Source organism: Lactuca sativa, chromosome 5 (genome assembly GCF_002870075.4).
Source record: "Lactuca sativa cultivar Salinas chromosome 5, Lsat_Salinas_v11, whole genome shotgun sequence".
In the NCBI taxonomy this organism is placed as follows: domain Eukaryota; kingdom Viridiplantae; phylum Streptophyta; class Magnoliopsida; order Asterales; family Asteraceae; genus Lactuca; species Lactuca sativa.
Window position 1 is genome coordinate 320,144,175 of NC_056627.2, and position 22,937 is coordinate 320,167,111.

At 37.5% G+C, this 22,937-nt stretch overlaps 1 long non-coding RNA gene across 1 annotated transcript; it reads right to left on the minus strand.

Annotated features, from left to right (window-relative positions):
* Window positions 1-1,124: 1,124 nt before the first annotated feature.
* Window positions 1,125-2,830, minus strand: LOC122196498 (uncharacterized). The gene is made up of 3 exons (XR_006188280.2): window positions 2,643-2,830; window positions 1,908-2,001; window positions 1,125-1,300 (listed from the first exon to the last, which is right to left on the minus strand). It is a non-coding gene; the product is annotated as an uncharacterized LOC122196498 (long non-coding RNA).
* Window positions 2,831-22,937: the final 20,107 nt, after the last annotated feature.

Below are 22,937 nucleotides of genomic sequence, written 5' to 3' on the forward strand. Positions count from 1 at the left end.
TAGACCTTTTCCCTTCTTAATGCCCCAGGCATTTGGAAAATTTTAGAAAGGATGAATATAGCACATGTAATCGATCCTATATCCGAAGCATATGGGATACGATTTATGATGTCTCACATAAAGACTAAACCAGTCTTTTGCTATAACGTTTCCATTTCTATTTGCCAAGTTCTCATAATTCAGATTATGAAAAGGGATGCCGTAATCATAATTGAATTTTAGAACGCAAATAATGGAACCATATACAGAATTTCCTTATGTTGAGCCATTCCAACATGAAATTCATATATATATCCTTGACTAAATATGATTAAAACCTCAATCTAAGCTTTTAGATTTGAGATGAAGTATAATTTCCTCTCCCTTAATTATAGCAAAACAACTTTTTCCCAATTGAAACCTTTTGTTTTCTATAATTAACATTGCTAAATTGCAACCTTTATCATAATTATCATGCTCCCACTGACATGATAATTATTAGCATAACACTTATGCTCCCACTAGCTTTGACATGTACTCAGAAATCAGCTGGACTTCTAGAAATCAATACTTTATTGACTTTCTTACCAAAGTTCAGATTTCTGATACTAGATTGTTTTGATAAAACTTTATCAATATCATACACCTTATCTTAGATAACTCATAAGTGTGTGTAAACAATTTAAGAACTATGAAAAGGGATTCCTGTAACATCCCCCTCTGGCACGTATCACAATATTGTCCGCTTTGGGCCACTCGGCACGAGGACTTCCCAGGGGGTCACCCATCCTGGTACTACTCCCACCCGAGCACACTTAACTGCAGAGTTCTTATGGGATCTGCTGCCCTCACGGCTTTAAAACGCGTTGTGACAAGGAAGGTATCTACACCCCTTTATAAGGAAATGTTTCGTTCTCCTTCCAAGCCGATGTGGGATCAGATCTAACCCACTTTCACCCCCCATTATAGGGTTCGACGCCCCCGTCGAACACATCGACCCGTGCCCTAGCTCTGATACCAACTGTGACATCCCCAAAATCACGGCCAGAAAAGACCGGTTTGTTTATGCTTTGTTTTAAAAATCAGAGTTACATTTTAAATGAAAGTGTTGCGGAATTTGTCCCAAAACAAAAATATGATAAAGATTTATCAAAAGCATTTCCATAGAAATGTATTTCATTAAAAGACTCGGGATGTCATGTTCGTACAGATCAAAAGCATAAACAGTACAATATAAGCCTTACTACATTATTTCATATCTACAGGCCTATATCCGTAATCCCTCGTCCAAAACATCACACCTATGCTCATGCGCCACTACCTGTAATACATAAAACTGAGTGGGTCAGGCTTGGGAGCCTGGTGAGCACATAGGGTTTTCAACCCACAATAAATAAGTTTATTAATTCAATCAACAATAACCCGATTACCCGTTCCCGTTATCCTCACTTTACGTCCCTAAACACCTATCATAAGGGACCTAGCCTAAGGATCATCATCGGGACGGACACTACTGCTAAGGGGATTCCTCAGCAATAAATGTCCTAAAGGCAACCATGTGGGGGATGGAGTACACCGGTGAACACGTCGTTCACAAACACCTACAGGTTGCGAGCCTGCTAGCGTTCCACTGGACTATCTAGAAGAGTCCGTGGTCGTCATCCATACTCCGCTAGATGACAGAAACAACAACATCAACATCGAGGCCTCTCATCATTTTATCACACATCAGCTATTACATCTACCCATGTTTTACCCCAACATTTTCGTAGATATAAAATACATATACAGTTTAAATCATTGAAAACATGTATAACAATGTTCATCTAGCATAGATAGCAAGTATTCAGATAATATGCACATATAGCACGTAATTTATATAAAATACTTCATATCTATGTGTAAGCTGAAAGTAACTATGCACTCACCTTAACGTTCGATAGACGATTAGTGTTCTGGAATGGATGCGAGAAGGTCGAGTAGTATTTCCGTGAATATGAATCTCCGAGAAAATTTAGTTTCCTAAGGAAATATTAATATAATTAATATTTGGAGGGTAGTTTGGTAATTAACCAAGGTATGGGGTCCATTTACTAATTTAATAAATCAAATGATGTTATGTTTGTCAATACTTTTCAAATTAATGGCTAAAATGAATTATATAAATTCCAAGTTTGCATCTTGGACTTATTTTGCAATGAAATTCCATGGAGGGGGCTTTTAATTATTTTGAATTACTATAAGGACTATATGTAGTTAATTGAAATGGAAGTTTGGAAAAGAAAAAGGAAAAAAGAAAAATATGTATATATGTTTCTTTCGTATTTACATATATAAATATATATGTTGTTTGTAAATTAGGAAATAAGAATGGGCTACTTTGTAAACTAAACACAACTTGAGGGTTTGTTTTCAATAAAATAAATGGAAGTTTGAGCTTTATTTTCAGATTTTACTGATCAAACAAACAATTTGTGTGTATGGCTAATAAAAGAAATGAATGGCTTCTTTCTTTTGGCTACTGATCGAAAATACATCACATATGTGCATGAGGTTTTAAAAAAGAAAACACATGAATTTGCCTTGCTTCCCTAGTGAGTTCGAACAACATAGGAAAATAATAATAATAATAATAATAATAATCTTAGCGATGGAGGACTTACGGTGGCACCAATATGGTAGTGATGGTGCAAGATTGGTGCTGGACGGAGGAGCTTGTGACAACAGTAGGTGGTGGAAATGGTGGTTATTCAATCTAAGGGAGATAGAAAGGGATATAGAGATCAAGATTGAGAGAGAGAGAGAGAGAGGGGAAGAAGAGGAAGATGATGGCATATTTTGTGAGTGAGAAATGAAGGTGTCTAAGCCTCATTTTATAGTAAACACACACACTCACATACAAGTTTGGGCCATGCCTCCAGCCAAGCAATGTACTCACAAATTGAAGTGTGCAAGCAAAAGAGTGAGGATGAGGAGAAGATCACGTGGATAAGACCAAGAGGAGAAGCAATTGGCTGGGGATTTTTCTCCCATGCAAGTCATGTGGGTCCACATGAGTTTTTTCCTCCTTTAATTGCCCAAAACACACAAAATCGGGTGTCTCGAGATCTCAACATCGGATTGCGTTTTTGAAAATTTCTTATGAAAGAGGGTAATTCAAGGATTCCAGAAACCCGAACGGATTAATTTTTGGAGTTATGGAACCCCGGGAAATCGCACTTAAAGTTTTGCGTCTAAACGACACTCGATGTCCTTTTTCGCAACTTTTATAAATATTTTCGTTAAAAATATTTCGAGTATGAAATCAAATACTAGACCATATCTTGAGTCCAAAAACGCCCTCGGAAATCCCGTCGGCAAAGCATAAGTACCGCAAAGGATCGATTCGGTTTTACGCGATTAAAGAAAAGCAGTGTTTTACTGTCTGATTTTCGTAAAACTGCCGTATCTTTTGCATACGAACTCCGTTTTCGACGTTCTTTATATCCACGCGTAGGCAGAAACGTACTCTCCAACTTTATGTAATTATATCAGGTTTATCTCACAATTTAATTTTGACGCTTGTTTTTATTCTTTATTAATTATATCTTTATAATTAAATAATAAGCATATAAATTCACATAATTCACAAAATACTCAAATATTTCATCTTTATTACTTCAAAAAAAGAGTTACAAGAGTTGACCTAGACTATTACATTGACAAAAATGCTTAGCCCTGAAACCCGGGCGTTACAATTCCGTAATCATAGTCTCAATTGTTTAGACCTTTTCCACTTCTCACAAGTCCATGTTAGTGTGCCGATAAACCACACACACTCCACTAACGACTTTGAGAATGCAAATATCACAATTGCTATCTGGCTAAAATCTACTTAGTGAAAGTGTTTCCTCACCATCAATTTCATGAATCGGAGAGAAACGTTATGACACTTACATTTAATGGTGTATATGTTCTTATCCATGTGAATTGTCAAAACCATAGTCAAAAGACAAGGATAATGACAAATCCAAACTCATATGGACTGAACTCAATCTTAATTTCTTGCCACCTGGCAGCTCAAGGGCCTGCCATTGCTTCCAAGTTGTTGTGCAACCAATTGAGAACTCTAAGAACTCATATGCAAAGCCAACTTTAATTGGAATGGGCACAGAATATGTCAACACGATAGGTTATGAACCTCAAGTCGTGTGCTAGTGAAGAACTTCAGGTTTTATTCTTGATTAGTTCTCGATACTTTCAAGACCTTTAAGACTCCCACTGTCCTCTTGACATATAACACTTTCTTGTCAGATATTCAAGAGATAGTGTGGATTCTAATCAAGACAAACACTTCACACAATTGGCCTTAGTTCGTCTTTGTTTTATCCAAAACATCACAACTTACCAATTTCAAATGTACAAGAGCAGAAAACTTTTACTCTTACATTTGACATGTGTTTTAAACCTTCTCTAAGACATGTCACTCAAGTTACAATCTTGGAGTATGAATCTAAGACTTGTATTGGAACAAAGTATGACTCATCTTCTTGATTTAACCATTTCAACAATTCAATCCTCTTTTTAGTCATAAGAATGCACTAAGATTTCCTTAGAGAACTAATTGTGCTATGGTTTCTTAATCATTAAGATGATCACAAAAACTGATACTAAAGTACTCTCCCATATTTTCAGATTTGAGAAACTTTTATCTTTCTGCCTAAGTTGATTCTTCTTATTCGCTCTGCCATACATTGGAACCTTTTCCAATGTCTCAGAATTACACTTAATCTTGTAAGTATAACCATATTTATTGAGCTTTAGTAAATTATGACGAATTAACTTATCGATCTTTTGTGTTGCACTTGACCAGTGCATAAGAATGTGTACTCGATCCCTTAGTCCTTCACTTGGCTCACATATACATGTGAACAAACTAGTCTTAATTTTCCAAAGATGAAGAATTCTCATTCATCATGCTATACAACTTGCATGATTCCAAGTTTCTATCCAACTGAAACTTGGGTGACGAGAATGTTTCCGTATTTGGTAAATTTAGACATTACCACAAATGAAAGAATCAAATTCATATTTCCACTCTTGCTTTTAATGGAATCATATAAGCAACAATTTTCCACAAACGCCATTGTAAGGATACATAAAATAAATAAAATCAAAAATTTCCTTTTATTTTAAAACTTTGCGGAAAAACTTATCCTTACAATCCATATGAAAACTTGTTGTTATCTATTCCTAAGCAATATCTCATAACTCCTAAGAAGTAGCTCAAGAATCCGATCTTCAAACTATGCGATAGAAATCCATCTACGCGATCAGATTCAGCGTATTCTTTCTTTAAGTTTCTTCAGTTCTCTTTGATTCTTAAAATATCAACATGTGACCCAGTCACATCATGTATCAAGAATCTTATAATAGAAACTTAGCAGAGTTAGATAGTGGACTTTACCTGAAGTAGAGTCAAACTTATTGACGTTAACATCCTTAGATAAATTTGGCAGCTTCGCAACCAATGCCCATTCCTATGGCAACTTAACATATGGACCCTTTGGTAATGGTACATAGGACTATCACAGACTTAGCCCTTCTCTTTACCATTTGGTCAACCGAGTTGACTATGGCCGATCCCTTTCCACTGTGAAGAAAGAGCTTTACTAGATATCCAATGCCATCATTATCAATGTCCATAAAGTTTTAGGAAGTTGATCTTAGCAAATAGATAAGATCATTAAGGGTCTGGTCATAGTCTATTTCATAGGAATCCCAAAAGAACTCAGTATGTGACTTAGAAGGTGATTAAGCCACCAACTTTCTCAAGACTTTAACACCCAACTCTCCCGGCTTGTCAATATGTGACTACATCTCCAAGATATGATCACACATAGACCTTTTCTTGCCAATAGGGCTTGAGTGACCTTAAACTTTTCAAGACCTTGTGGGTTAGGGAGAATAATTACAGGATGTGAAAGAAGTATGATTTCCATGGGACATCATCTTCATTTGGGGAAGCTTGTTTCAAGAGATTTAGGAAGATCATAAATGTCTAAACCAGACATGTTTTGGGAGATATTCAAGATAGATGATTTAAAGTCCTTAATATAACACCCAATATGAAATATTAAGGCTAGGACCCTACAAACTATTTTATAACTTAGAAGAGGGATGTCGTAATCCAAGCTATAAAAATTTGAAGGTAGGTGAATGACGATTCACCAATTTCCACCAAGATAAATAAAATGTATTATTAGGTTTTAATTGGATTTGAAACTCCTAGATCTTTTGAGATTCATTGAACTGTTCAATGGCATGTTTCAATCTCGAGTGTGCCCTTCAGGTTTTGTGACTGGGATGCCGAGGATCACAAAACAAGGTGTGAAGTAACCATGCAAATTACTTGGTACCCTTAAGTGTTTACCCCTCAATCGATGTGGCGGTTAACCACACACGCTCCATCGATATTATGATAAACATTAAGTTACCCTTTTCCTACCTTGTTAAATACGAGTTAGTGTGCCGGTTAACCACACACGCTCCACTAACCGACTTAAACAAAGTGCAAAGTGTAATTTCATGGATTAGCACCTTATTCATATTTTCCTAAGTAACTAAGATTGGGTATTAATAAAAGGTTTAGTTACTTAGTATTTATCATTAATACTTTTAATGAAGGGAGAATTCTAGTCCTTGTCCTACCCGTTCGGCTAACGACCCTCCACCGGTCAAGGAAGCGGTGGGTGAGAGTGGACATCCATTAAACTGCCATTTTATAGGCAGTACCCTTATACCCCCCTTATAGACCGACTTCGTGAATGAGGCCTACTAACGGTAAGACTAACTTTACTCTTATATATATATATATATATATATATATATATATATATATATATATATATATATATATATATATATATATATATATATATATATATATATATATATATATATATATATTAACTTATAATATTATAAAGTATAAGGGTCGAATTTTAACTTTTAAAATTCTAAGGGCTAACTTGGAATTAAAGCATTCATAAGTGAAAACTTTTTCAAATTCCAAAACTTGAGGGCAAGTTTTGAAACTATTCAAAACTAATTAATTTCATAACTTATGTGTTTAAAGTAGTTTTAATCCAAAAACTCTTCAAGTTCCATAACTTGAGGACAAGTTAGGAAGACTTTAACCTAATAAAAGAATTAACTTTTCTTTATTTTATAACTTATGGAATTAATTAAGGTTACATATTTTATTACTTAATGAAGTGACTCTTTGTAACGCCTGTGTTTCCGGGCTTGCCACTTTTAGCAATGTAATAGTCTAGGTTAACCTTTGTAACCCGTTTTGAAATAATAATAATGTATTATTTGAGTATTATGTGTTTTGTGCTTAATTGTTTAATTATGTGGTTTGATTAATTAAGAATAAAAATAAGCGTCGAAATTTAAGTTTAAAATAAACTTGATATCATTGGATAAAGTTGTAGTGGTCGAAACAAGGATTCCGGAGATATAAGGAATGCCGAAATCCGAGTTATAACGAAGAAGTTATGACCTGTCGAAGTTTTACGGCAAAACCGGCACGGCACCGGGAAGCGTAAATAGTGAATTTACGATAGAGCGAGATTTAGCCTTATCAATCTAAACGAAAGTTGTAGATTATGTTAAGATAAGAGCGTCAATAAAAAGAACGCCCAAATCTGACTTCGTATGAGGAAGTTATGATTTTCCTAAGATTCGGCTTAGCAGTGCACGACCCGAAACTCGAATTTTAGTTCGAGCGGTTTTTGGCTTACGCGACCTAAATGAGAGTTGAAGGTCTCATTAATAGGAACTCAACGGTAAAAATATGGACGAAAACGGAGTTCGTATGAAGGAGTTATGAATTCTTCGCGGTCATTTAACAGTCTAAACTCCTCCTACTGTTAAATTTGAGATCGGTCAAGATTTAGCCGACGGAGTCTAAACGAAAGTTGTAGATCTTGATTTTACCTACGCGTGGATATAAAGAACGTCAAAAACGGAGCTCGTATGCGAAAGTTATGATTTTTCTAAGTTTGAAGGCTAACACGCGATAGGGGTGACGTGGCACCACCCAGAGTTTGACACGTGGCACCAGCAGAAAGCCGCCACATGGGCCAACTCGGCGAGTAGGTGTTCCCTACTCGGCGAGTATGGGCCAACTCGGCGAGTAGGTGTCCCCTACTCGGCGAGTCCATCAGATATTTTCACTATAAATAGGATGCGAGGGTTCAGGGTTAAATTGCTCATTTCTTCTCATCTTTGCGCCGAAGCTCTGCATTTTTTACACCCCGAAGTCCCGATATCATACTCTAGCCCCGAGGCAAGTCCCGAGACCCCGAAGATCCCGAGAAGCGCGGTTCCCGAGTCGAAGCTCTGCCCGCGAGAAGTTCGATTTTCGAGGAGATCTTCCAGATCTGCTGTGGATTACTACTTCTATAAGCCGTAGTGCTGTCGGATCGTCTTCTGATCAAGTGAGTGTGTAGTTATTTCTTCTAATACAATAATACGAAGTATTTTATATAAAAAATACGTGCTATGTGTATATATTTGGTTGTGTTATGTGTGAATGAGTATTCACATCTCTTCTATCTTATAGATCTGCTTATTTCTTTATGAGATATGTGTTATGTGTGTGTGTGCCTCATCTGTTATGTGATATATGTGTTGATTAAAGCATGCTATACAGGTTTTCTTTAAACTACGTATGAAAATATATATATTTATCTACTAATATGTTGGGTAGAACATGGGTAGATAGTTGGTGTGTAATAAACAGATGAGAGGCCTCGATGTTGTTGTTGTTGTTGATCTAGTTATTCAGCGGAGTATGGATAACGACCACGGACTCTTTCTAGACAGTCCAGTGGAACGCTAGCAGGCTCATAACCTGTAGGTGTTGTGAACGATGTGTTCACCGGTGTACTCTATCCCCCTCATGGTTGCCTTTAGGATATCTATTGTTGAGGAAACCCCTTCGCAGTGATGTCCGTCCCGATGAAAATCCTAGATTAGGTCCCTTGAGATAGTTGTTTTAGGGACGTAAAGTGAGGATAACGGGAATGGGTAATCGGGATAGTGTTTGGTTGGTGAAATTAAATATAACTTATTTATTGTGGGTTGAAAACCCTATATGCTCACCAGGCTCCCAAGCCTGACCCACTCAGTTTTATTTGTATTACAGGAAGTGGCACAAGGGCGTAAGATGGATGGATCATCTTGTTGTTTTGTTTACAAGTCTGTATATGTATATATTTGTTGAATGACTTGTAATGTTTATCGTTTATGCTTTATGGTCTGTATCGGAACATGACATCCCGAGTTTTGATTATATAATGAAATGCATCTCTTGATGAAATGCTTTGATAAATATTATTTTATCATGTTTTGTTTTGGGAACAAATTCCGCAACTCTTTCAAATCAAAAGGATTTACTCTGAAAATATTTAAAAGCATAAATGAGAATCGGTCTTTTCTGGCCGAGATTTTGGGGATGTCACAGTTGGTATCAGAGCATTAGTTTAAGCGAACTAGGAATTTGTAGGATTTCTAGACTTAAACTTAGAATGCTAAGTGGAATTTTGAGATGTGTGTCTGTTGGATTTTAGACACGAGCACTAGTTTATTTTAGGAAAGTTGCCTAAAATGCTTTTATGTGCTAAATGTTATATGTTGCCATATATGATATTATTTGTTCGGATCTACGGTTTGTTGCCAACCGGATCTGAAGGTTTATGTGTTTAGGATTCTAAGCGTATGTATACGATATTAGAACTAGCATGTAATCGTTTGGAGTAATAAGGTGAAATTATTCGGTGTGTAGATCAAAAATGGTGAGAACAAGGAGTGGCGTTGGAAACGCAGATGAAAACAGGAATCAACCGCCAGTGATTGAGCAAATACCTGTTGTAGCAGCAGCACCAGAACCAATAACAATGGCTGCGGTGCAAGCCATGATTCGGGCTATGCTAGCCGAACAAAGGGAGGAGATGCGACAAATGTTGCATAATAATAGGGATGAACCTGTCATACCTATTGAGGAACCTGAATTGATTCCCGAGCAATCGGAGGAAGGGAACAATAGTCGCATGGTGAGTCAAGTTGGGACTCAAGAGGAACGAAGGAACAATCCAGAAAGGAGAAACAACAAGGATGGGCGTATGTACAAGAATTTCTTGGGCGCCAAACCGCCAAGTCTTTCTGGGAGCCCAAAGCCTGTTGAGATAATGGATTGGATCTCCGAAATGGAGATGGTATTTGAAAGTTGCGACTGTAGCAACAAACAGAAGACCGTATTTGCGGTTAGACAACTGAAGACTGGAGTCTTGAGTTGGTGGAAGTTGTTGGCAGATACTATGCCACGAGGAGAAGCCCTGAAAATGTCATGGGAGGAGTTCTTGGAACAGTTAAGGGTGCAGTATTGTTCGGAGATAGATCTGATTGATCTGAACAATGAGTTTCAAAACTTAAAGAAGGGGAAGATGAGCATAGATGACTATGCTACTACATTTACTGAGAAGATGAAGTTGTTTCCGTACCTAGTGCCAACGGAACTCTCCAAGATTGAGAGGTTTGCTAACGGACTGCCTGCTGACTTTGGTCCGACAGTCAAAATGGCAACCACTCTGAAAACGGCTGTTCGTGCAGCTAAGAATGTGGAGGCCCAGCAGAAGGAAAAGGGTCTGGAAAGAATAGATGTTGGTGAGAAGAGGAAGTTCGATGGAACTTCAGGGTCCAACAAGAAAAACAAGTTCTCGAAGTCTGGTTCGAGGGGAGGTGGAGGTGAAGCGAAATGGTGCGACAAATGTAAGAAGAAGCATCATGGAAGATGTGAGGTGGCGAACACATGCTACAAGTGTGGAAAGCCAGGGCACTATGCCAATGAGTGTACCCTCACAAAGAAAGTTTGCTATGGTTGTGGTGAGGAGGGTCATATGTCGAGAGACTGCCCGAAGAAGAAGGAGGCAGCTAGACCCAACATTCCGCCAAAGCCAAAGGCGAGAGCATTCCAGATGACACTGGAAGCTGCTAAAGATGAAGCTGATGTCGCTTCAGGTACCTTTCTCGTTAACGAATTGCCTGCCCAAATTTTATTTGATTCTGGAGCCAACTACTCCTTTATATCGCATGAATTTGGTAGAAAGCTAGCTTTGCCTGTTGTTAGACTAGATAATGCTTTATTAGTCGAAGTTGCTAGTGGCAAGTTTGTACCTGTTAGCTATCGCATGAAAAACATCTTAATTGATCTGAATGGGAATAAGTTCCACGAGGAATTATTGCCTATCGAACTTAATGGTTTCGACATCGTATTGGGAATGGATTGGCTTAGCGCCAATGATGCCGAAATTTTATGCAAGAAGAAAATAGTCAAAGTAAACCCGCCTGGGAAAGATTCGTTTATGGTGTATGGAGATAAACGCAGAGTGAATTCTGGAATCATTTCTCTAATGAAAGCCATAAAGTGTTTGACCAAGGGATGTACATCATATTTAGCATTTGTGATTGATGCTAAGAAGGAAAAGAAAGTGATGCAAAGCATTCCAGTGGTGTGTGATTTTCCGGAAGTGTTCCCCGAGGATCTTCCTGGATTACCACCTGATAGACAAGTGGAGTTCAGAATAGACTTGTTACCAGGAACCACGCCAATTGCAAAAGCACCTTATCGATTAGCACCGACGGAGATGAAGGAGCTAATGATGCAACTTCAGGAGTTATTGGACAACGGTTTCATTAGACCTAGTTCATCGCCCTGGGGAGCTCCGGTGTTATTTGTAAAGAAGAAAGATGGAAGTATGAGAATGTGCATCGATTACAGAGAGCTGAACAAGGCAACAATAAAGAATAGATATCCGTTGCCGAGGATTGATGACCTGTTTGATCAATTGCAAGGTTCGAGCTATTTCTCGAAGATCGATCTCAGGTCAGGATATCATCAGCTAAAAGTAAGAGAGCAAGATATCGAGAAGACTGCATTCAGAACTAGATATGGACACTACGAGTTCTTGGTTATGTCGTTTGGACTAACCAATGCTCCAACAGCGTTCATGGATTTGATGAATAGGGTTTGTAACCCGTTCCTTGATAAATCCGTGATAGTGTTCATAGACGACATTCTGATTTACTCGAAAAGCCAGGAGGAGCATGGCAGACACTTGCGAGAAGTGTTAGAAGTCTTGAAGAAGGAGAAGCTGTATGCTAAGTTCTCCAAATGTGATTTTTGGATTCGTGAAGTCCAATTCTTGGGTCACGTGGTCAACCAAGAAGGGATAATGGTTGATCCAGCGAAGATCGAAGCTGTGACGAAGTGGGAACAACCGAAAAGTCCCACGGAGATTCGAAGCTGTTTAGGATTAGCTGGATATTACCGAAGGTTTATCCAAGGCTTTTCTTCGATCGCTAGTCCATTGTCAGCTTTGACCCACAAAGGAGCTACTTATGCTTGGGGTGAGAAGCATCAGGAAGCATTCGAGAAGTTAAAGAAGAAGCTATGCGAGGCACCGATACTTTCTCTACCCGATGGAGTTGAAGACTTCGCTGTCTATAGCGATGCGTCTGGTGTTGGTTTGGGTTGTGTTTTGACCCAAAGAGAAAAGGTGATAGCATATGCGTCTCGGCAGCTGAAAGAGCATGAAAAGAACTACCCGACTCATAATTTGGAGTTGGCAGCGGTAGTTTTCGCTTTGAAAATATGGAGGCATTACCTCTATGGCACGAAGTGCAAACTTTTCACTGATCATAAGAGTCTCCAATACCTCTTTAATCAGAAAGAATTGAATATGAGGCAACGACGCTGGCTAGAATTACTTAAAGACTATGACTGCGAGATACTTTACCACCCCGGTAAAGCTAATGTTGTTGCTGATGCTCTCAGTCGGAAAGTCAATCCCGAAAGGAAAAGGCCAAGAGCGTTGAGAATTGAAGTTGTCTCAACTATTTTGGAAAGTATAAAGAAAGCTCAGAGCGAAGCTTCTGAGAAGAATGACAGAAAGGAGGAACGTTTGGGCAAAACGTTGGTGTTCGGTGTAAACAGTCATGGACTGAAGGTGTTCCAAGATCGGATTTGGATACCTAAGACAGGAGGAGTCAGAGATCTTCTGATGGAAGAAGCTCACAAGACCATGTACTCGATTCATCCGGGTAGCACTAAAATGTATAGGGACCTGAAACCCTACTACTGGTGGCCGACGATGAAGCTTGATGTTGCAAAATATGTGGCCGAGTGTGTGACTTGTGCGAGAGTCAAGACACAACATCAAAAACCGTACGGGAGTTTAGAACCTTTGCCTGTGCCTATGGGTAAGTGGGAAGACATTGCTATGGATTTTGTCACTAAACTGCCCAGAACAAAGAATGGTCACGACATGATTTGGGTGGTCGTTGATCGATTCACTAAGAGTGCGCATTTCATAGCGGCCAGGGAGAAATGGTCTATGGAGAAGCTTGCGAATTCTTACGTGAAGGAAATTGTGAGGCTTCACGGTGTTCCGTTAACGATTGTGTCGGATCGTGATAGCCGTTTCACATCGAGATTTTGGAAAAGTCTACAAGAGGAATTGGGTACCAAGTTGTGTTTAAGTACAGCTTACCATCCGCAGACTGATGGTCAGAGCGAACGAACGATACAAACACTTGAAGATATGCTGAGAGCATGTACTCTGGAATTCCTAGGTAATTGGGATGAACATTTACCGTTGGTAGAATTTTCCTATAATAATAGTTTCCACTCGAGCATTAAGATGGCACCTTACCAAGCTTTGTATGGACAGAAGTGTCGAACGCCGTCTTGTTGGCTTGAGGCTGGGGAAAAGCAGTTTATGGGACCAGAGTTGGTTCATCAAACTGCTGAAAAGTTGAAAATAATTAGGGAAAGAATGTTAGCAGCTCAGGATCGTCAAAAGAGTTATGCTGACAAGAAGCGGAGACCGATAACTTTTGAGGTTGGGGATTCGGTTTTGCTTAAAGTCTCGTCGTGGAAGGGACTTATAAGATTTGGTAAAAGGGGAAAGTTGAGTCCAAGGTTTATTGGACCGTTTAAAGTTCTTCAGAGGATTGGGAACCAAGCTTACAAGCTCGAACTACCAGAAGAACTGAATGGAATTCACAACACTTTTCATGTGTGTTATTTGAGGAAGTTCACGGGAGAAGTTCCCGACATAATTCCAATTTCTGAATTGAGAATTGATGAGAACAAAAGGTTGATTGAAGAACCAGAGGCAATTGTTGATCGAAAGACTAAGAAATTGCGACGCAAGATGGTTGGGTTAGTGCTTGTCCGATGGAAACACACGAATGGGCCGAATCTCACCTGGGAGACGGAGAGTGACATGATGGGTCGCTACCCGCATTTGTTTGTTGATGTGTGATTCCGGGGACGGAATCATTCTAAGGTGGGGAGAATTGTAACGCCTGTGTTTCCGGGCTTGCCACTTTTAGCAATGTAATAGTCTAGGTTAACCTTTGTAACCCGTTTTGAAATAATAATAATGTATTATTTGAGTATTATGTGTTTTGTGCTTAATTGCTTAATTATGTGGTTTGATTAATTAAGAATAAAAATAAGCGTCGAAATTTAAGTTTAAAATAAACTTGATATCATTGGATAAAGTTGTAGTGGTCGAAACAAGGATTCCGGAGATATAAGGAATGCCGAAATCCGAGTTATAACGAAGAAGTTATGACCTGTCGAAGTTTTACGGCAAAACCGGCACGGCACCGGGAAGCGTAAATAGTGAATTTACGATAGAGCGAGATTTAGCCTTATCAATCTAAACGAAAGTTGTAGATTATGTTAAGATAAGAGCGTCAATAAAAAGAACGCCCAAATCTGACTTCGTATGAGGAAGTTATGATTTTCCTAAGATTCGGCTTAGCAGTGCACGACCCGAAACTCGAATTTTAGTTCGAGCGGTTTTTGGCTTACGCGACCTAAATGAGAGTTGAAGGTCTCATTAATAGGAACTCAACGGTAAAAATATGGACGAAAACGGAGTTCGTATGAAGGAGTTATGAATTCTTCGCGGTCATTTAACAGTCTAAACTCCTCCTACTGTTAAATTTGAGATCGGTCAAGATTTAGCCGACGGAGTCTAAACGAAAGTTGTAGATCTTGATTTTACCTACGCGTGGATATAAAGAACGTCAAAAACGGAGCTCGTATGCGAAAGTTATGATTTTTCTAAGTTTGAAGGCTAACACGCGATAGGGGTGACGTGGCACCACCCAGAGTTTGACACGTGGCACCAGCAGAAAGCCGCCACATGGGCCAACTCGGCGAGTAGGTGTTCCCTACTCGGCGAGTATGGGCCAACTCGGCGAGTAGGTGTCCCCTACTCGGCGAGTCCATCAGATATTTTCACTATAAATAGGATGCGAGGGTTCAGGGTTAAATTGCTCATTTCTTCTCATCTTTGCGCCGAAGCTCTGCATTTTTTACACCCCGAAGTCCCGATATCATACTCTAGCCCCGAGGCAAGTCCCGAGACCCCGAAGATCCCGAGAAGCGCGGTTCCCGAGTCGAAGCTCTGCCCGCGAGAAGTTCGATTTTCGAGGAGATCTTCCAGATCTGCTGTGGATTACTACTTCTATAAGCCGTAGTGCTGTCGGATCGTCTTCTGATCAAGTGAGTGTGTAGTTATTTCTTCTAATACAATAATACGAAGTATTTTATATAAAAAATACGTGCTATGTGTATATATTTGGTTGTGTTATGTGTGAATGAGTATTCACATCTCTTCTATCTTATAGATCTGCTTATTTCTTTATGAGATATGTGTTATGTGTGTGTGTGCCTCATCTGTTATGTGATATATGTGTTGATTAAAGCATGCTATACAGGTTTTCTTTAAACTACGTATGAAAATATATATATTTATCTACTAATATGTTGGGTAGAACATGGGTAGATAGTTGGTGTGTAATAAACAGATGAGAGGCCTCGATGTTGTTGTTGTTGTTGATCTAGTTATTCAGCGGAGTATGGATAACGACCACGGACTCTTTCTAGACAGTCCAGTGGAACGCTAGCAGGCTCATAACCTGTAGGTGTTGTGAACGATGTGTTCACCGGTGTACTCTATCCCCCTCATGGTTGCCTTTAGGATATCTATTGTTGAGGAAACCCCTTCGCAGTGATGTCCGTCCCGATGAAAATCCTAGATTAGGTCCCTTGAGATAGTTGTTTTAGGGACGTAAAGTGAGGATAACAGGAATGGGTAATCGGGATAGTGTTTGGTTGGTGAAATTAAATATAACTTATTTATTGTGGGTTGAAAACCCTATATGCTCACCAGGCTCCCAAGCCTGACCCACTCAGTTTTATTTGTATTACAGGAAGTGGCACAAGGGCGTAAGATGGATGGATCATCTTGTTGTTTTGTTTACAAGTCTGTATATGTATATATTTGTTGAATGACTTGTAATGTTTATCGTTTATGCTTTATGGTCTGTATCGGAACATGACATCCCGAGTTTTGATTATATAATGAAATGCATCTCTTGATGAAATGCTTTGATAAATATTATTTTATCATGTTTTGTTTTGGGAACAAATTCCGCAACTCTTTCAAATCAAAAGGATTTACTCTGAAAATATTTAAAAGCATAAATGAGAATCGGTCTTTTCTGGCCGAGATTTTGGGGATGTCACACTCTTGAACTTCCATAACTTGAGGACAAGTTATGGAGTCATAAAACCATTCAATGAGACAAGACTCTTCATTTTGTAACCTTTGTCAACTTGTATGGCTTTTATGAAACTTAAATGTGACTTTTCATATAACTTGAGGACAAGTTACAAAAAACACATTTTAGAATCAACTCTTAGATTAATTTGGATTGAAAACAACAATTTCACATAACTTTCTATTAATCTAAGCAACTCATAAGAACAAGATAATTCAAATCAAACTTTTCCATGTAATTAGTCTAAACCTTAAACTAATACAAAACATGAATCTATTGACAATTATCTTTGAAATTGGAGTAGCATGAACATCACCACATCAAAAACAAGTTTATAAGTTCAAAAACATCTTAGGGTAATGCTCCTAGTCCAATTCCAGCCAAAAAAACTCGAAAATACGCTGTTTGGGGCTCCTACTCGTTGAGTGCATGAACCTACTCGACGAGTAGGATGATTTTCCTCATGGACTCGGCGAGTTCATCAGTGGACTCGGCGAGTCCAGTGCCCAGAAAGCCAGAAAATCGATTTTTTCAGCATTTTTCAGCAATTTGCATCAAGTATAATTGAAAACAAGCCTAGGCTCTGATACCACTGTTGGGTTTTGAGCATTCTAACACTCCTAAGTGTACATGCAACCCTAAATACCTTGGATCTATGTTTTCTGTATTATACATGCAAATATGAACTTCCAAGGTATTATCCTAATCTAGCATACAAAACAATGAATATAACAAGATAGAATACATACCTCTTTGATTTATAATGTCTTCATGAAACTTGAGTGCCAAGTGCCTCAAGTGTGACACCTCAAATGGTTCACACAACACCAAATAAACTTGGAATGACTTGAGAGAAATCCACACCTCATGAAATCGGCTAGCCCTTCTTTTACACACACTAGTGGCCGATTTTGGTGAATAATATGATGTTTATATAGTGTGTTACAATTAGGGTTACACCATGTAAACCCTAATTGTCATGACCTTTCATTTCCATGACCCATGGGTTATGTAACCTCCATGGAGCATCCTATGGGTTTAACCCAACTTGATTATCCATGGAGTTTTGGTCCAGTATATAAGTTATGGATGATTTGCACAATCAAACCATATATTTAATTAGTCTTCTTTTGATCACATAATTAATTCTAAATTAATTCTTGATCAATACTAATTAAATATTATTATTATTATTATTAATATACTAGAACTTATAATATATTAATAACCATAAGTGTTATTTCTCTCATTATAATGTATCCAAGTGCATGATGCCATGCAACCCAAATGGACTATACCGGGTCGAGTCAAGTCTTACCAATTATAGTTATGGACTTAGACATTAATCCAACACGTATACCATAAACGACTCCTTTCTAGGCGGGTTTACCCTTACTATCTTTTTCTTGCATAGTATTTCGGCATCATTGGCGCTAAGCCAATCCATCCCCAGAATGATGTCGAAACCATTTAACTCGATGGGTAACAACTTTTCTTGGAATTCGTTTCCATTTAGGTCGATGACGATATTCCTAATATAATCGCTAACAGGTATGAATTTGCCACTAACAACTTCTACAATTAGGGCATCATCTAGTTTTTCTATAGGCAATGCTAATCTTTCACCAAATTTATGAGATATAAAGGAGTAATTTGCTCCGGAATCAAACAATAAATTGGTGGGCAATCCATTTACTAGAAAAGTACTTGAAGCAACATCTGTTGCATCCTTTGCAGCATCCAATGTCATTTGGAAAGCTCTGGCTTTTGGCTTTGGTAGGAGATTGGGCTTCGTTGCCTCTATCTTCTTCGGGCAATCCTTAAAATGTACCCTTCTTCATGGCATCCATAGCACACCCTTTTGTTGGTTGTGCACTTGTTGGTGTAGTGCCCTGGCTTTCCACATTTAAAACAAGTGACCTCCACGTCGCATTTCCCAACATGTTTCTTCTTACATTTATCACACCATTTTGCTTCGACTCCTCCTCCGAATTTTCTCGAACCAGACTTCGAGAACTTACTTTTCTTGTTCGAACCTGAAGTTCCTTCAAACTTTCTCTTTTCGCCAACTTCCACCTTGTTGACGGCTCTCCCCTTAATCATATCTTCAACAGACTTGGCAGCCCAGATAGCTGCCTCCACAGTTAGTGCCTGACGCACTGGCACTGCATACTCCCACGGAAGTCCCTTTGCGTACATGTCGATTTTTGTCAGCTCGTTTGGGACAATACGCAAAGCAAACTCCATTTTGTTTATGAAGTTGTTGGTATATTCATCAATGGTCATACTTCCCTTCTTTAATATTAGATATTGGTTTTCTAACTCAAGCAGATTTTAGGCCGAGCAGTACTTGCGCTTGAATTGCACCAAGAACTCTGCCTAAGTCAGTTGCAGTGGCTAATTAGGGCTTAGGGTCTTCCCCCAGAGTGTTCCACCAGCGAACAACGCTACCTCTGAACTGACGCACTGCAAATATGGTTTGTAACTTGCCTTGACAACCACATGTCATGAAGGCCAATTCTATTTCCGAGATCCAATCCATTACTCTGACAGGATCTTCTTTTCCATTAAAAGTTGATGGCTTGCAAGTCATAAAGTCTTTATACTTGCATCCATTTTTCTCAACTCCATCCTCTTGATTGTTTCTCCTAACCACAAGTGGTTCATCTTGACCACCAGATCTACTGTAGTTTCCTTCCTCCGACTGATCGTCATTTAATTCTGGTTGCTCAACAAGCATTGAAGGTTCACTCTTGTTGCTCAGCAATATTTGCCTCATTTCCTCCCTTTGTTCAGCCATCATTGCCTGAATCATGGCTTGTACTCTATCCATGGTGATGGGTTCTGGTGTAGCTCCTGCTATCGGCACCTGTTCCACCAATTGGGTTGAGGTTGTTGGTTTCTATTTGCATTTCCAGCTCCACTTCGGGTTCTCGCCATTTTATCTTATACACCAAATTAGGCAAATTTAGATCTTTATTCACGATAGACATTTAAATTCTCTTTATTACTCCGAAACTTTTATATGCTAGTTCTAATATCGTAGCCGTACGCTTAGAATCCTAAAACATAAGGTTTCCACATCCGGTCGGCAACAGACCATAGATTCGAACAAATAAAGGCATATATGGTAAACATATAGCATATAGCATTTAGCACATAAAAGCATTTTAGGCATCTCTCCTAAAATATACTAGTGCTCGTGTCTAAAATACGGTAGACACTCATCTCACGATCATCACTTAGCATTCTAAGTTTAAGTCTAAAAATCCTACAAATTCTCAGTTCGCTTAAACTAATGCTCTGATACCAACTGTGACATCCCCAATTTTTCTCGGCTAGAAAAGACCGATTTAGTTTATGCTTTTAAAATAAAATCAGAGTAATTTTTTTTAAAAGATGTTGCGGAATTTGTCCTCAAAACAAAACGTGATGAAAATTTATCAAAACATTTCTTAAAGAAATATTTGTTTTCATTATACATCAAAACCTCGAGATGTCATGTTTCGATACAGACCAAAAGCATAAATAGTACATTATAAGCCTTACAATAGATATTTACATCTACTGGCCTATAATCCAAAAATCCCTCTTTAACCTCCAAACTATGCTCTGGGTCCACTACCTATAATATAAAAAGCTGAATGGGTCAGGCTTGGGAGCCAGGTGAGCATATAGGGTTTTCAACCCACAAATAATAATAAATTTATTAATTTCATCAACCAATAATAAATTTATTAATTTCATCAAACATCAATAACCCTGATTATCCGTTCCCGTTATCCTCACTTGACGTCCCTAAACACCTTTCATAACGGACCTAACCTAAGGATTTTCAACGGGGTGACGAAACTGCTTTAGGGGATTCCTCAGCAATTTATGTCAAATAAGGCAACCATGTGGGGGATGGATTATAGTATTGAACACTAAGTTCACAAACACCTACAGGTTGCGAGCTTGCTAGCGTTCCACTGGACTGTTTAGAAAGGTCTGTGGTCATCATCTATACTCCGCTAGATGACAACAACAACAACAACAACAACAATATCGACATCGAGGCCTTTCATCATTTTAACACACATCAACTATTTCATCTACCCATGTTTTACCCAACATATTTGTAAAAAAAAAATATATATATATATATATATATATACAGTTTAAAACTTGTATAAAACATCTATTCAACACCATCTCAAATAAACCTAACAATATAATTACACATAGCACTTATTTTATAGAAAATATTTCATCTTTATGTGTAAGAAGAAAGTGACTACACACTCATCTGATATGACGGATGTAAGCTTCAAATCGTAGCAACTCCTAGATTTCTTATTAACTGAGATTTCTCCCCTTCCTAGATATTCCTTCTTTCTAAAATTATGTTTAATTCCTGGCTTATATTTCTATTTATAGTGGAGGTATCATCCTTAACATTCAAAATATCTTAGGTTGTAGTGCAACGTGTCTTTTAACAAAGGCATTCACGAATTTGTATTACTGAAAATATATCCACCTTAAACCAATAGAATGTCAGTACATTTTGTAATTATGAAGTCAAAGTTAATGGATAAGTTCATTTATGGTCAAAAGACTTCGTTTATAAGAAACCTCATCTAATTTCTTTTATCATATGTATATGGACAATTTAATTCTATTAATAAATTTAAGACCAAATCGATTGATTGTTCTTCCCTTTCAATCCAACCTTTAGTTTGTTTTATATTTCACTTTATATATAATACCTATATGTACATATATACTTTATTTATTTATTTATTTATTTATTTATTTTTGTAGGGAGTAAAGAAGTCATCAAAATAATAAATTCTATAACTTATAAGGCGTATGTCAATAGAATTCCCAATGAATTCAACGTATTACCAAATACGTAACAAACGTCATTTTACGTCCTAAGCAAATCAAACGTCGTAAAATATATTTAGACAATTATTTTCGGGAGTTATATCTCGAAAATATATAAAATATATATTTATTTCTCTTCTTTATATCGACAGACTCGTAATTATGGTTTCTACGACTTCGTTTATATTATTTATCCTAAAAATTATTTGTTTTTTAAAACGTTTATTTAGCCATATTTATTAAGTTTTTAAAATAATTTTTTTACACGAATATTATATACACATAATATTTGTCCAATTTCATCACATATACTTGAATAATTCATTTCACTTATTCATAAAATGTTACATCACTGGCCGACGTAAATACATATTTTATAATTATGTCAAGCAGAAAACGAGGGCGTTACAGTTAGCTACACAAAAAGAAAACTCAAAAATCTAATATTTCATGTAAAAAAATGAATTTTTAAACAAAAGTGGTCATAACAAGTTGATGACATCAATTTGTGGATTTTAACTAGAAAAATATGGTTTTAAAAACATATAAAGTTGACTTGAGTAAAACCCTAAGAAGGGTAAAAGTAAGTTTTATCATGTTATATTTGTTTTGGCACCGGTAAATATCATTAAAAATGGGCAAAAGCTAGAAATAGACTTTTTCATACCAATTTCTCATATTTGTGTTAGATGTAAGTTTATATGACATAATCTTTTAAAAAAACATCTAGACAAGATAACTATTACGTATTTATATAAATGATTATATAAATATGCTTAACAAAACAATCATATTAAACTATAATTGGTATAGTTTGAGAGTCACAAACACTACTTTATAATTTCGGATGAAACATATAATTATTTAAAGGTATAATTATTTTTACACTATGTAACCATTATGGAAGAGTAATATTTTCATTTACAAAAAAAGGCGTTTTCATTACACTAGACGTAAACCGGTTAATACAAATTTGTGAGACATGCCTTCATCGTACCTACCAGAGTACACACTAAAGTCCTGAATTATAACCAGAGTCTTAGTAAGAGAGTCTGATATTTGTGTATAGATCTCCTCCTTTTCTTAATTTTATGTAAATTAATTTCATTATTTAATTAACATTATCTGTTTCAAAAATAATTAATAAAACTACTTTCCATTTATTTAAATAAATATCTTTTCCTTTACTTCAATTATTAGGTTCGTAAATTTGTCTTCAGCTCTTTGGCTTTTAAATGTCACTTTCGTTTTTTGTCATCTTGTGAACTTCTTTATGCACTTTTTTTGTAGCGTTTTATCCAATTTTAGCGCCTGCATATCTTTATTTTAAACTAGATGAGAAGCCCCGCGTTGCGGGGATAGACTTAGACAACTCCAATTATTTTTGTCACTTCGTG